At 43.2% G+C, this 16198-nt stretch overlaps 1 long non-coding RNA gene across 1 annotated transcript; it reads left to right on the forward strand.

Annotated features, from left to right (window-relative positions):
• The first annotated feature begins 1657 nt into the window (after positions 1-1657).
• Positions 1658-16050, forward strand: LOC138301226 (uncharacterized). The gene is made up of 2 exons (XR_011205067.1): positions 1658-1815; positions 15506-16050. It is a non-coding gene; the product is annotated as an uncharacterized lncRNA (long non-coding RNA).
• The last annotated feature ends 148 nt before the right edge of the window (positions 16051-16198 follow it).

Below are 16198 nucleotides of genomic sequence, written 5' to 3' on the forward strand. Positions count from 1 at the left end.
GTTCAAATCCCTTCAAGCAACCCAAATTTTGAGCAAACAAATTTGGAAATAAAGAGCACCATTTACTTTTCTTGTTGAACTCTGTCAGCAACACCTGGTCAGGATGATTGGGGTTCAATATCATTCCTAACGCTCGTTGCTCCCTCCAACCCAGCAACGTTCTCCCTTTTTCGACCACATAAATTTTGCCTTTTGCTTTCCTTCACAAAAATTCAAGTTCTGCTGTGAAATATCCCTTTATAGGCAATTTAGTCCCACAATACCCTTCAGGCTCAACATCAGTAGGACACAACTCATACTTACCTATGCTCTCCCAAACGGACTCATCCACCGATGTAAAAGGAGAACATGAATCTGCCCATGCTTGAACTTCTTTGTCATTCATTTTCACAGTACATTTTGAAGGATTATATTGTTCACCTAATTGATTTACCTTGTATTGTGATTCTACACCACATACTACCATCTCTTTGATTTCATTATCATTATCCGTAACCATCCGATGTTCAATTTGAGCATCACCTTCATTCACCAGGTTTACTCCCTTTTTCACATGCATGCTTTTACCCATCTTACACACTCTGGCAAAGTGTCCCATCTTCTTACACTTAAAACACTTTGCATTGCCAGCAGGACAATTACTTGCTTCTGCAGTGTGTCTTGCACTTCCACACCTATAACATGTCTTTCTCCTATATCCGTACTGTGATCTCATCAAGCCATTTCCCAACTCTATCTTACTACTAGTGCGTGCAGGTCTTTTAACCACATTCACAGCCGCACTTTCACTTTGCTCTATTTTTTCCTTGAATGCATTACTGCTCAATTCTTTTACATATCGGGAAGTGTCTTCCATACGTCTGGCTATCTCTATGGTTTTTTCTAAAGTGGGATCCTTCAAATCTAACAATTTCTCTTGAATTTTAACATTATTGGTTCTATTAATTAACTGATCCCTTATTATTTCATCACGTATATCTTTAAACTTGCATGAAATGGACAATCTTCTCAGGACTGCAACATACTGCTCAATAGTTTCACCCTGCAGTTGAGCTCGCGAAATTTTTTTATGTCTTTCTACCACTACACTTATTTTTTTTCCAAAATTATCTTCCAAAGCTTTTAAAGCATCTGCATACTCATCCTCCTCTATCTCATCTGCGTCTGAGCTAGCATTTTCATCTCTATACTCGTTAACATTTATAGGTAACGTTCTCAAAACTCTTCTTCCTTCCACACCCAGACAATGCTTCAAAATGGCCAATTTCCTTTTTGCAACAAACGTGTCCCCTTCTATGGCCTCTAAATATGCTTCAAACATGTCCTTCCAATCTTCCCATGCTATACTTGGGGATCCTGGTTCTTGCAAAAACATTGGCAGTGCAGATATAGACTGTCCTGCCATGTTTACACCAATATATTTTTATGTCTACACCAGCTAGACATGCATGGGGTGTAAATATTCTTTGCTAAATAACCTTTTACAATTATAATTAAATGTACAAGATTAATTTCTACTACTAAACAGATTAATACAAAACAAATATGTGTGGTGAGTTTGAAATTTCTCCACCAGGTGGAGCTGTTGTTCAATTATTATGCAAGAATTTCGACCATATCAAAAACCGAATGAAACACTTCCTTGTTGTTCCTCAATTGGAAACAGATATGTTTTAGACTTTCCCCGTGACTTCCTTTGTCATGACGTCGTGACGTGTGGCTGCGCCGCCTCACAGAGGGATCCTAAAATGTTTTATTTACAATGCTTCCAGTACATGAGAGTCTGGATTGTGCCTCCGAGTGTCAAAACTAAACGTAAGTTCAATGTTAATGTATCTGTGCTAAATATAGAAATTCCTTCAGCCACAGAATGTTCAGGGCATTTCCAAGGTCTCTCCCATGCTTGTAGTTTCAATCACGCGCAGGCATCTCTCCAACTGTTTTTCTGTTATGCTTCATGTGCTCACAGCGCGAGCTCCCTCCGAGGTACTGACTGTTCAATAACCAGAAACTAGGTTATAATATGTTTTTGCTGGAAATCACAGCATTCATGCAGGGCAACAACAATCATTTTCCTTTGTAAATTACAGTTTTACTTGAATTTGCTGCAGCACATTTCAAACTTCCACACTACTCGGAATGTGTAAACAACCACAGCACGGTCGCTCTCCAACTTGACCCTTCGCACACATCAGCAATAAGCTGGGTTCCATCAGTCAGTAGCCCAATCTTCTTTTTCTTTTCGTTCTTGTGAAATACTTGCCACAAATGCTGCAAGCACACTGTTCACTTCACCGACGTCTTCAGAAATGAGTCAGGGGTCCAATATCTTCATACAGGTTTCGCCAGTTCCAACCATAGGGTGCTTAATCTCCGCATCCCATCCTCGTCGCCACTTTTCCAAATAAGCAAAAAGCACTCCTTGGAAATATGTTGAAGCTGTTTATTAAGTCACCAAACAAGGACCCCTGACCGCAGTCTTCATCAACTTTCCTCAGTCTCCCCCTCATGGAATCCTCCCTCCGGTTACATTCTACATTCCATAGCTTGTCAGGAGCAGTACAATGAAAGTAAAAGTACATAGAATAGATTGTCATTTGACATGTCACAAGATATAACAGCTCCTAACTAGGGATACGGACAAGCGACTCCTGTCCGATATCTATGCATTCTTGGTTACGCCGCCTCGGCTTCTTGACACATCAGCCAAGCGTAGATGGGAAGCCGAATTTGGGCGCATCTTTACAGACCGTGAGTGGAGGGATATCCTCCACAGGGCACGGGTAATGGCTAGCACCACGAACACCAAATAAATGTTCATGAAAATAGCCCACTATATGTACTATACACCGGCTAGGATGGCTACATGGGGAGTGCGGAGCGATGGTGGATGTTGGCGTAAATGTGGGGGGGAGGGCACACTGACTCACTTGTTAAGGCATTGTCCAAGGGTCATTCCCTTTTGGGGTCCGATCCTCCGGGTGGTAGATGATATCTACGACACCAGCATACCTCAGTTTCCCAGTTATATTCTGTTGGGCCTCCCTAATCCCCTGACGTACCTGCTCCATTCCCCTAGAGGCCGGGCTATTACTCTGGCCTTGGGAGCATCTAAGCAGCTTATGCTGGCCCGCTGGGGCTCGGAGTCCATCCCCACTCACACTGACTGGTTACATAAATTGTGGGCACTAATGGGCATGAAAAAGCTGATGGCTGCGGCGACTGGTACACTCCCCCTTTTTGACAAACCATGGGGTCCTGCTCTTAGGTATTTGTCGGCAGAGTTTAGGGAACTGTCCTGTCCCTCATACCTCTGTATTTTGCAGCTGATAAGGGTAGAAGACTCTCAGGAATAAACAGTGGTCTTGACCCCACCATACCGTTTGGGTAGACCACTTATACTCAGGGTAGTCCCACCAGCTGACGACAGCATACTACTGCAATAAGGTGTCCCCCTCATTTCTATACCCTCTCTCTTCTTTCTTCCCTCTGTTCCCTCCCCACTGGCCTCTGGTTGCAGGTGGGAGATGTTGTAATGTTTCAAAAATCAATAAAAGAGATATTAAACCTAAATTGTGATTCCAAAGACACCAAACTTGAAAAGTCCATCTTTTCTTGGTTGTCAATTACACTTACAAAATGTAGAAAGGTAATCCCACTGTTATCCTATGGGAGAGATAGGTCTTGCAGTAATAAAAAACGACTTATGGTTTTTTTCACAACTAGGACATATAGAACTTAAAGGTACATGCTCCTACCTTTTAAATACATTGTACCCTTCCCTGCGGGTTGATCTGGCCCTATTTAGGGGTGACTTATATGTACAGAAAGGGAAGGTTTAGGCCTGGAAAAAGGGTTATTGTGCCAAGTTGACATGGCAGTGAATAACTGCACATACAGGCTCTGCAATGGCAGCTAGAGCCATGGTTAGACAGCTACTTAAGTGGATGGCACAATCAGTGCTGCAGGCCCAATAGTATTTTATTTAGCTACAGGCCCTAAGTACATGTAGTATCACTTTACTAGTGAGTTATGAGTAAAATAAATATGCCAATTGCTGATGAGTATATATCACCCTGTTTAGGGGGGAGAGTACAGGCTTTAGCACTGGTTAGCAGTGCTAAAGTGCACGGATTCCTAAGGCCATCAAAAAGTAGGAAATAGGAGGAGGAAGGCAAAAAAGGTTGGGGATGACCCTACAGAAAAGCCAATTTTCCGAAAGCGTGGAACACTGTGATCTCCCTGAAGAGGACATGTTATCTTTTTGTTGAAACTGGCCCTTAAAGTTCCTCCTTGTTGCTTCTTTGAGCACTGAGTGGGTTACTTTCTTGATGGTTGCCTGTAAGATGATTTGTTTGAGTTCTGGTTAGGTGTCATAGAAGATGAATAAGTTTACCTGAAAGAAGCCAAATATTTATTTTCTTCAAAAATTCACAACTGTGAGGAAAACATTTTTTTTTAACAACTTTATTTTATTGATTTTACCATAAACCAACAAACCATACAGTGCAATAGATTCAGAGTCGCAGTTGACCTCTTCAGAAGGTAATACAAATAGGAGTCCATAGGAGCTTAATACAGCATAGAAATCAGGGTACACAGCAGTGAAGACATTCTCACTATGAGTGATATGATACAGTACAGAGACCACACATGATAGTAGAACTCAGTTTGAAAACAGTTGGTTCTCCCAATTGTCATGGTGCTACAACCCAAAATGACAAGTCAGTGTTCATCATCAATACTAGTCTCAGACTCTGAATTGATTTCATCATTGAATTTATCCAAAAATTGACCCCGGGCCATTATGTCTTCCCCAGCTCCCTCATATGTATGTGCTATATGCAGATGTTGTTCCTCAGCTGATCCCGACTCCAACAAGTCTCGGAGCCAGTGGTCTTTTAGTGGAGTTCTGGACCCCAGCCACCCTATGGCCACTTTCTGTCTTGCTAATAGAAGAGCAAGCTGTGCAAGCCTGCATGGGCACTTTCACCCCCTGGGTCAACCACCACTCCCAGAAGACAGGCCACCAGTAATAAAGGAATTGTCATCCTGGTAGCCTCCTCTATCCTGGGAACCACTGCTCCCCAAATGCGCTAGACTTCAGTGCACTGCCAGACTAAGTGTAAAAGAGTAGCATCCTGCTCCCCACATCATAGACAGCTAGCTCCCCTAGAACAATCTATTCTGTTAAGTTTGTAAGGGGTCATATAGGTGCAGTTCACAACATTTAAATGTAGTAGCTTAAACCTATTATTGCAAGACACAGGACACACAGGTCCAAAGGTATGTGCCCACTCAGCATTGGACATCGGACCCTCCAAATCCTGCTTCCGGGCGCACTGTGCCACACAGGGTTTTTTATAGCATATCCCCTCGAAGTGCCTTATAAAACAAAGTGATCAAATGCCACCCCTCTCCAAATTGAAGAAGTCCCCCCAGCATTTCCGACGCCAGCGGTGCTGCCAGGAAGCCACTCCAGACCGCCCGCGCCACACTCTACAATTTAGCATGATGGAGAAAATGACCTGGACCAACTCCAAAAGTGTCTTGTGCCACCTGAAATGAGATCAAGTGCTGCCCAGGGTACAGATCTCCCACCACTTGACAGCCCTTGCCCTCCACAACTCCATATAAATACTGGCATCAATAGCCCAGAAGGGTGAAATATCCCAGATAGGTAATTCCCTATCGACTTTCCTCACTACTTGTTCCCAGAGTGCGGCTGTAGTCCTGATCAGATATGGGACTTGATGCCCGAGAGTCCCCCCCTCATCAAGAGGTGGCCTAATGTATCCTCCCTAAGCATGCCCTGGAAGAGTCGTTTTTCCCAATTGCTCACCTCAGTAAGCCATCTGGCAGCATGCTGCAAGTGTGCTGCTAAATGCTAGAACTGTAGGTCCGGAACTGTTAATCCTCCAAATCCCTCCAAAGTGTAGTTAAGGCCACTCTGCTGTGGCATCCGGCCAAAATCAGGGAAATCAATAGTCCCTATCATGGGACAGGAAATACCAAGATTCTCAAGGATTCTCAAAAATGCTAAAGGGGTAGCTGCCTTCATTAGGTATTTCGTCTTGAAACATTGGTAGAGCCAATAGTTCTGGCCTTGGCAAGCTATTGTGGAAGTTAAATCGTTGTTATGTTTTATTGCAAGCATATACTAAAAGAATTAAAATAAATTAAAATATGTTGCCACCTAAATTTGGCCCCCATATGCTTGCAATAAGAAAATACACCTACCTATCATTCACTGATGTGGCTGTTTTGCTAGTTTAGCTTTTTTAAACAGGCCTTCCATTTTAAACCGATTCCCATTCCATCTAAGACTGTCTGAAATTCAGAAACTTTAAAAAAACATCTATTCAGGAAGACTTGTAGTTAAAGTCTAGTTTGCCATCTTCATATGTCATGACTTGATGTAGGTGCATAAACCACTGAAAAGCTTCTCCTGGGGTCACAGGTTAGATGCCGAAAATCAGCCTTTTCAGAGGAGGCCCATCTGTTGACTATTTGAAGGCTTTATCACCTTATCCCAGATGACTATAGTACATTGATGTTCCTCCCAAAATCAATAGCCTACATATTTCTGTCCCACTTTTGGCTGTAAGTTAACGCTTTGAAGCTGCTTTTTCTGGCCTGAAACACATTGCAAATACCTTCTACAAATAAAATAAACTAATATTTCCCCAAAGGGTAAAAGCAATTTATTTTTAACCAAGTCATTCAAGTCACCATTACAAGGAAAAGGATTGGTAGTATAACAGTAAATTTATTTCAACAGAGGCACTTAGATATTTACAGCAATAGTTTTTAAGCAGTGCCCTGAGGCATGTAGTGTGTTTTAAAGGACTAGGGTTGAACAAATGCACAAGTTCATAACCTACCTAATTGTCATTATCTTGGATACAGATGTAAATACAGGGATTTAAATGGTTTTGTGACACTAATACTACTCACGCATTATTGCTTCTAGGAGGTAAAGCTATCAGATCAAGGTGTTATTATTTTAATACTACAGTTGACTGTTGTAATGTTAGCCTGTTTGCTATAGTAATCTCCCCAGTTCAGGGTATTGCTCCATGCCTAGTGTGATGGAGGCACTGGGTTTATATATTACTGATAAGTGTGCACCATGATTAGACTACTAGGTTAGAGTTATTTTCAGAGGTTTGGTTTGATGCTGGTGAAGCAGTACCATACAAACCCAGGACAAGGACAGAGGCAATGTTTACTCCTCTGTTTTGTTCGAAGAAACGTAAATAAATAGGCGCTACAAATTCGTGCAAATTAACCTGAACCTCTCCAGGCACTCTAGCATTATAATAGGCTCACATCAGTTTGGTACCTTTTGGTGCCACCTGTGCAACTTCCGTAACTCCCCTCCTTTGTCTGGGAATCCTGAGACACACGTGAATCATAGGTGAATGCATCAGAAGGATTGCTCATAAATCACTGCTGCTCATGAAAACTCCAGGTTTCTGAAGTTCAAAATGACATTTCACATGTTTAACCAACACACTGCTGGTAAATAACTAGTTGTATACCAGCAGCTCATTCGCAGCTCATATTATGACTGTGCCCTCTCCCTTCCTGTAACGTTAAAGTTGGATTCCCTACAACACCCATGGTCTGCCAGAAGGATTCCAGCCTGATAGCGTCTCCATTTTCAAGAAAAATAATTTGGAGAGTACTTTAAGCCAAAAGACACAACAATCACTGTGTGGTCGCCTTGGGGTGAGGAGGAGCTTCAGAATTACTTTAAATATGATACTTTCTACTGCTCATGAAAAAAACAGAGAAACAGGTCTCAGGTACAGAATCCTGCTGGCTACCTTCTGTGCTATGTGAAACCAAGTGAAGCTGTGGTTGATATGGAAATTTATGTGGGATTTTTTCAGGTAAGCATTGGGCTTTGGCGGTGATTCAGGTTTGTGCAACAATATTTTGTATGCCTGCACAGTACAGCCTAGCAGTTTCTGATTCTGATGTATACAGCTGAGTATGTAAACGGACCTACTACAAAGACCTTAGTGCCAGCTACAGAAAACATTCAAATTCGAGTGAGCCAACACTTGCTTTCATTCCCTGGAGGTTGATCACAATGCCAGACTTGCTGTAGCGGGCATCACGCGATTCCCCGGGAGGCTGGAGGGGTGTAGGCCTGTTTTGTTACTTGGGGACGGTTTTGCTGTAGGGCTGCAATACAGGCCTCCAGTAATAAAAGTGGCAATCCAGCATAATCCACTCAACTCTCGTTCCCCGTCTCTGTGCGGGGGCTGGTCTGACAAAATTGCCAGGGCTGCTAAGGGTTCCCAGTCCCGCCCTGATTGAAAAGTCTTGTCCCATTGTGTGTGTAATGATTCCGGGGTGGACATGAGGGTGCTGGGAATAGGAAAGACTCTATGGACTAGGAGTAAGAGGTCACGAACAGTAGATTTGTCATATCCCTCTGACACTCATACCCTAGGTACCTTCTACAGCAAAATGCTTATGTGGGATGCAAACAGAGCTATCGTCTGACAGGAACATTTCTGGAGTGATGTTTTTATTGTGCCGCCCTGGTCTGTACAGTATGGCAATAAAGCCGCACTGCTGAGCTTCCATCAGAAAAGTCAGCAATGCGTTGATTCCTTACTTGCAAATGAGACCGTGCGTTGTTTCTTCTCCGGTCAGGTAGGCGATGCATAGTTTCTCTCTCCCGTCAATTTCCAGTTGGGGCACCTCAGATCCGTGCTGGTCCATGTTGATTTTGATGCCCAGTGATGCGTGCGAAATCCAGCTGCACGGTGATGGAAAACCATGCTGTGTGGGGTTTGCGTCGTTTTCAGCAGCCGCGAGCAGGTGTTGTGTCGTGCCTCCAGCTGCGATGTAGATGATGCATTGGTTTCCCAGCCGCGATGCAGGTGGTATGTCGAGTTTTCAGCCGCAATGCAGGTGGTGCGTCATTTTTAAAGCTGCGATGCAGGTGGTGCATCAATGTTTTCCCTGCACGGCTACTGTGAGTGGATTTCCACCTTGGTTTTACCAGCTTCACCTTTCAAGGTCCCTAGGGACTGGATAGGGCACCACTTGGCTGAGCAAGAGTCTCAGCAGAGAGTCCAAGAGCTGACAGAGAACGTCTGTGATGGCCCTGAGACTTCAAAACAGGAGGCAAGCTCGGTCCAAGCACCTGGAGATACTTCACAAGAAGGAATGTACCACAAAGTCCAGTCTTTGTCCTCTTTCAGGCAGAAGCAGCAACTGCAGGCCAACCAAGCAAAGCACAGTCACAGGCAAAGGGGAAGTACTCCTCCTGCAGCTCTTCTCGTTAGTAGAGGTTCCTCTTGAATCCAGAAGTAATCTAACAAGCTGGGGTTTTGGATCCACTACTTATACCCCTTTCTGTCTTTGAAGTAGGCAAACTTCAAAGGAAAGTCTCTGTTGTTCACAAGATCCTGCCTGGCCAAAGCCTGGCTTCAGACTCACACCAGTGGGTTGGAGACTGCATTGTGTCGGGGCAGGCACACCCCTTTCAGGTGTAAACAACCACTCCTCCCTCCACTCTAGCCCAGATGACCCATCAAGCTATGCAGGCTACACACCAGCTCCCTTTTGTGTCACTGTCTAATAGAAATTCACAAACAGTCCAACTGTCAGTCTGACCCAGACAGGGAAAACACAAGCACGCAGAGTCACAGAATGGTTTAAGCAAGAAAATGCCTACTTCATAAAAGTAGCATTCTCAAACTGACAATTTGAAAACCAACTTTACCAAAAGTTGTATTTTTAAATTTTGAGTCCAGAGATACCAAACTCCAAATCTCTATCTGCTCCCAAAGACAAATTGCACTTAAAAGTTATTTAAGGGCAGTCCCCATGTTAACCTATGAGAGAAATAAGCCTTGCAACAGTCAAAACCAAATTTGGCGGTATTTCACTGTTAGGACATGTAAAAACATACCAGCACATGTCCAACTTTTAACATACACTACACCCTGCGCATGGGGCTGCCTAGGACCTACCTTAAGGGTGCCTTACATGTATAAAAAGGGAAGGTTTGGGCCTGGCAAGTGGGTACACTTGCCAGGTCGAATTGGCAGTTTAAAACTGCACACACAGAAACTGCAGTGGCAGGTCTGAGCCATGTTTACAGGGCTACTCATGTGGGTGGCACAATCAGTGCTGCAGGCCCACTAGTAGCATTTGATTTACAGGCCCTGGGCACCTATAGTGCACTTTACTAGGGATTTACTAGTAAATCAAATATGCCAATCATGGAAAAGCCAATTACACATACAATTTACACAGGGAACACTTGCACTTTAGCACTGGTCAGCAGTGGTAAAGTGCCCAGAGTAATAAAACCAGCAAAAACAAAGTCCAGCACTAAGTCGCAGCATAGGAGGCAGAGGCAAAAAAGACAGGAAGACCACGCCAAGGATTCCAGGTCTAACGGTCAGATTTCTGGAAAAGCACCAAACCTTTGTTTGTGCATCCCTTAAAATCTGCTGCCATTGTCTTGAGTGTTTGAGCCCAGAATGCCTATCGTCAGCAAGCAAGTGTGGGAGTCCTTGTAAAATGTATCAACACAAGACTGTGTGGTGTTGTACACATCATTGATTAGTAGACAAGCATCGCAAATTGAAACTGGTGAAAGTGAGCTGGTGGGATGCAAGATTTGTGCCACCCATCCTGATTCAGTTCTGGGACTGTGGCTCAGGGTTTTCAGAGCCTTTTCAGGCTCATTACTGCTGTTGAAGGAGGCTACGAGTCTGTGAGTGAGGGTGTTGTCTGGATAGCTTAGATCGTAAAGCAGCCCTTCTGCTGCTTTCTGGACAAATGTACAATACAGCGCTGGAGGAACCGCACATGGCTGACTTCTCATCTCTCACAAGTCATTATTAGAGGTAGCTCACACTGTTGCACTGCATTGAAATTGGAAAGCAATTCTGTTTGCTGTACTTTTTAGTCTGCACACATTTTTGATTGTGTTTCAGTAGCAGTTTCATGCAGAGTGTGTACTACACAACATATATATCAACCAACTTCTCATTGTTTACCTGGTTAATATGGAACTGGAATTAAGGACCAAATGTACTAAGTCTTTTTACAGTTGCAAGTGCACTGATTCAGTGTTTGTTGCCAGATAAATGTTTTTTTCAGATGTACTAATCCCATTTTCAGAGTCAGAAAACGTTTTCCTATTTCTAAAATGAGATTATCAATGGATAGCTAGAAGGGGCATGTTGTAGGCACCTCTTCCGAATACAGACAATATCTATGTATCAATGTTTCGCAAATAAAATCCAGTCGTAGAATATTTAAGTTTTTACAGCTCACCAAGTTGGAGAGGTAACCCATTTGCTAAAGGGAAGTGGTCCCTGTTAGGACTCCTTGCTCTTTGTAATTTAAAGAAAGGAACAAAGGTTTGTTTAAGAGTAGGCAGTGGTCCAAGGGACAAAGTTTACTTTTTTGAAAGACGGCCACTGGCATGATGTCAGATTGAGTCAGCAGGCCACCGCCCCTGTGAAGACCTGCAATGGCAATGACTCACAATTTGTGACCTACCTCAAGAATATTAAAGTGGTAGGTCTGATTGTGACCCACTCTGAATCTGAATGTTCTGAACTCACCTATTTGTGCACAGGTCAGTTCACAAAATTATTTGCTGTTTCCAAACTGCAGCCCAGGAGTATTTATTTACACATTTGTTGGCAGCCAGTGGGGAGAATAGGAAAGTTATTTGCCCACTTGTTCCACCAGGTGTAAGAGGCTTTGAGGGTATGGTAGTGAATAAAAGGGAGCTGTTGATTTTACATAATGGAAATTATTAGTTTAAGTTTTTGCTATCAATGCTATGATCGGCATGTTGAGTCCAGAGTGAGGGGTTTCGGTTGCTAGACGGTTGGAATACAAACTTGAAATCTGTCTAATCTATGCGTCATTGATGGGATTATCGATTGGCTGGCATGCCACCTTTGTTAGTTGAATACTACTTGTATCACAATGATGTTTGGGACTTTAAACATTTTTGATCCCTTCCATCCCAAACATACCACTTAGAGGGGCTGGACACGTATGCTGAAGCAGATGTAGTAGAAACATAGGCAGAAATGCACTGATGTCCACTCACCAGAAAATGAGGAATTATCTTAATTTTGTTCAGTGAGCACATGGCCTGTGCTCAAGTTTTGCATAACAGAGAGGATATCACCAGTACCTATACTTGCATGAGCTTGTGCAGTGTTCTTTTGCCCCTCAGCTAGATTTATGTTAGTTCAGTAACTCTACATACATAATAAAGACACTGCGCAAAAGAAGTAAAATGCAGTGGGAACAGACTGCACAAGTAACCCATTGGCATCCTGGCCCTTAGAATTTTATATTCATATCAGCTTCATGTACGCCCTCAGAAAGGAAAATGTTTCTTGAACGCTATTTATGAGTTATTTGAGAGTTGGAACTTTGGGCTGCTTTTGGGCTGATACTGGTCTGCATTGGGCTGAATTTGGGCTTGTACTTGGATGGCGTTGGGCTTGGGATCAGTCTAAAAAACTGGCAACACTGGAAGGGAGGCAAGTACCCAGAAGGGGGTGGATGCCAGGAATGCATGAAGATGGTGAAGCGGAGGAGCAGAAAGTGAGGGGAAATGACCCATAACATTGGAGAAGAGTCATGTGGCAGAATGTGATCAACACAGGAGGGCACGCTGGGCTATTTGTGGGCCTGGAAGGATGAAAGGACAAACCTTGGGGCCTTGATGCTGAAGGAAAGCACCTGGGGAAATTCAAGACGATGAGGCAGCTGTGATTGTTCCAAAGAGTCACAGCTTCAGGCAAGTGGCCCAGAAGGGCGCAAGCACTATTTGTTTGTGGGTTTCTGCATGGGCTTACCTGATGGGCATGTAGCGGTCTCTCTGTTGCTAATTTGTTGTTGCTTCCAGTCTCTATGAGCACAAGAGAGCCCTCACTGAGTATTCGTTCTTACACCCTTACACATTATGCATGATTAGGAGCACTTGAAAGGGGAAGTGGGCGAGAAAGAGTGCTTCTGTACTGAAGGTGCATGGCCATGAGGAGTTCTGAAAGTCTGCAGGATCTGCACACGTGACAGCAGTAGCGTGACAAATGAACTGTCACACTTTCTAATGGCAAGAGGCCTTCTGCAGAACTCTGAGGCCCTTTTCACCGTTATCAGGTAATCAGACACAAAGGTGAACAATGGGAACATGTTTGTTGGTCCTTGTAGAACAGAGATTCATTGCCTCCTCCTATTTTCCCCAAGGGTGACATCCAACCACCACGGAAGAGTACTGGAGACAGGTAGAGGAAAAAGAGACCCCACAGAAGGGAACAATCATTACAAACAGACTAAACTACTAGGGTACCCCTGATTTGTTGTTTAGACAATAAATTCTTTGAAAACTCAGTAGTCTGGTGTGGGCTTGTGTCTTTTGTCATATAACAACTACATTAGATGAATTACAGTTGATATGGTTCCTCTGTTCTGAGGGCAATTTAAGATCAACGTCAATTTCTTTTGTAGTTGTCATTAATCTGCAAACTGAGCAGTTTCCACAGGGGTAGAGACCAGGTACCCTTGGAAAGAGCCAAAGGGAGTTTTTCTCTTGGTTGCTTTCCTTTGGTCTGGTATGGACCAATACGTCTCTAAGGCTTGTGTTTCTTTTAAAGGAAAATATTGTTTTCTCAAACTGTATATTATTACTATTGAGAATCTGCCAATGTTTGGTTATGATTTTTTTCAATTTGTTAGAGATATTGCAATAGGTACTCCACAGGTCATTTACATATTGGTATGTTTAACCTTATCCCCTAGATCAGCATCCTTATGGTTCTTATGTGCTCTTTTGCTTGCCTTCTCAACAATCTTTCTAGGAAAGTGTCTTTCAATGAGTTTTTGAGTTAGGTGTTGGGCCTCAATGTTGTAGCCATTTAATTCAGGACAGTCCTGTCTAATGCAGAGGAAATGGCTTAAAGATAGATTCTCTTTTAGGGACGTGGGGTGGGAGCTTCCAAAGTCTAACAAGCTATTTTTTCTGTAGTTTTATTGTACAAGCTTGTTTTTTGATTTTCCTTCTGTTTGAGAAATGGTAACATCTAGGAAGGGCATTCATACATGGTCAATATTCATTTTGAAACTTAGAAAAGTATTACAAGAGTTGAATCATCCCAAAACTTCTTGGGTACTATCTGCATTTCCTCGCCAAATCACAAACACATCATCAATATGACGAGGCCAAAATACTATTTGTGTTGAGAAGTTTTAGAAATGGGGTCTCTAGTTGTCAGTGGTTTCTACCCTGTCTAAGTAGGGACTCTCTCACTAGTGTGGGTAAGAGTGTCATACAGCTAAGATAACTCCTGCTCACCCTCTTGTTAGTATGGCTCAAGCAGTTAAGCTTATCTCAGCAACATTCCTTCTTTAGCTGCACTGATTTCATCCTACATTTTACAGAGTACCGTGAGGGTTCTCTGGTTTGCTCAATTTTTTCGTTTTGCACTAAACAGGAAGGAGCCCCATGGGTTGTGTCTCACTGAAGTAATGGCCATCTAAAGACAATCGATTGTCTTCAGCAGTCGCCTCAAGGCTTTATAATGATATGGTTCTGGCCATGCCAACTGGGCTACCATGTTGGTTTCCATCACCTCGTGAGAAATAAATTACACTGCAGTGTTGTAACTAGGGCTGTATGCAACTTGGAATTTTTACTTTTGTAAATGTAAGACCCATGTTTCAATTCTTGGTGGGAAGTGTGGAGATAGTCACTCAAAGAGGAGAATCATTGGTTTGTAGTCTGTGATGACTCTGATCTTACTTCCATATAGGTAAAGGTAAAAATGGGTGAAGTCCCACTTGATGGATAGTGCTTACTTCAATTAGGGAGTAGTGTGATTCTATGCCTCATAATGTTTGGCTTGTGAATGCCTTGGGAGCCGTGTATTGCCTAGTGGTTCTTGAAGGAGAACGGCTCCTAGGTCTGACTGGGCTTGAATCAGCCACCTGCTCCATTCAATGTGTTGGTGTGAAGTATTTCTGGCAGCCTCGCCAGGAAGGGTGTAACTTATTTGCAGGAATGCTGTTTGGTGTCCCTTTCTCTAGTCCCACCGTGTTTTGTTGTGTTTAAGTAACTAAGTGGTTCAGTGAGGGTGGCAAGGGTATTCTGAATCTCCCATGTTATGAGGTCATACTAAGGAAACCTCTCACTTTTGGCCCATTCTAATCCTGAAAGGGTCTTCTTCATTGTATTTTGGAACACCTCTGCTGTGGAGGAAGTCTCAGAGGTCAGCCAATTATATCAGCTCAAACCTACATGCATGTAAAAAGTGGTTATTTATTTAGTGATGTTGTCTAGCTTCAGTAGGTATTATCATGAGTTAAGGTCTATTTTCAGTTTCAAGAACCAGTGAGCTCTGTTGAAATCAGTGAGGATGTTGTCGATCATGACTGTGAGGTGCCTCTCCCTCTTTATAGCTTTGTTCAGAAGTCCTATTTTTTTTTGCTGCAGGGCTCACCTTTGTCCAGCTGTCCTCTGCGCAGACACATCGCAGCTCGACACTGACATTGGGCCAGAATGATGCATCTTCTCCTCGGTGCTGAAACAACCCAGTTCAAGACCCAGCAAAGTCCCATTAACAGCATCCTCGATGATAGTGGTAGGCCTCACATTGCACATGGTAGCTCCTGCCAATAGCTTCATCGACTCCACCATAATGCAGCGCTTCTCCACGCTAGACCTTGAATCGCAGCTCCTCATTGATGATTCCTCGAGGCAGGCCTGTGCAGCTGGAAGCAAGGACACTGCACTCCGATTCCCAGGCCACAAGATACTGTGTCAGAGGACTCAACTCAGTCCTGTATCAGGCCCGCGCTCCATTATCGACAGCCTGAACTCATGACTTGGACGCGGTCTGCCTTGATCAGATAACCCAGTTGGCAATTTTTTTCTCAGTGCTTCATTTCTTTTAAAAATTGCATATCTCTGATTCTACTGATTAGATGTTTTTTTATTTTGATGTCAAATAATTTATTAAAATCTACTCTGTTTCTCTAGATTGGTGTGGGATTTTCCTGGTGTTGTGTTTTCACTTTATTACTTTCTGAAGTGCTTCATAAATACTTGTGAAATAAGCCTTGTCCACATCAAATAGGCAAAACAGGTCGAAATGGTTTCATAGTAGGTTTATTCAACCAGAGGAGC

The sequence above is a fragment of the Pleurodeles waltl genome, chromosome 1_2 (genome assembly GCF_031143425.1).
Source record: "Pleurodeles waltl isolate 20211129_DDA chromosome 1_2, aPleWal1.hap1.20221129, whole genome shotgun sequence".
In the NCBI taxonomy this organism is placed as follows: Eukaryota; Metazoa; Chordata; class Amphibia; order Caudata; family Salamandridae; genus Pleurodeles; species Pleurodeles waltl.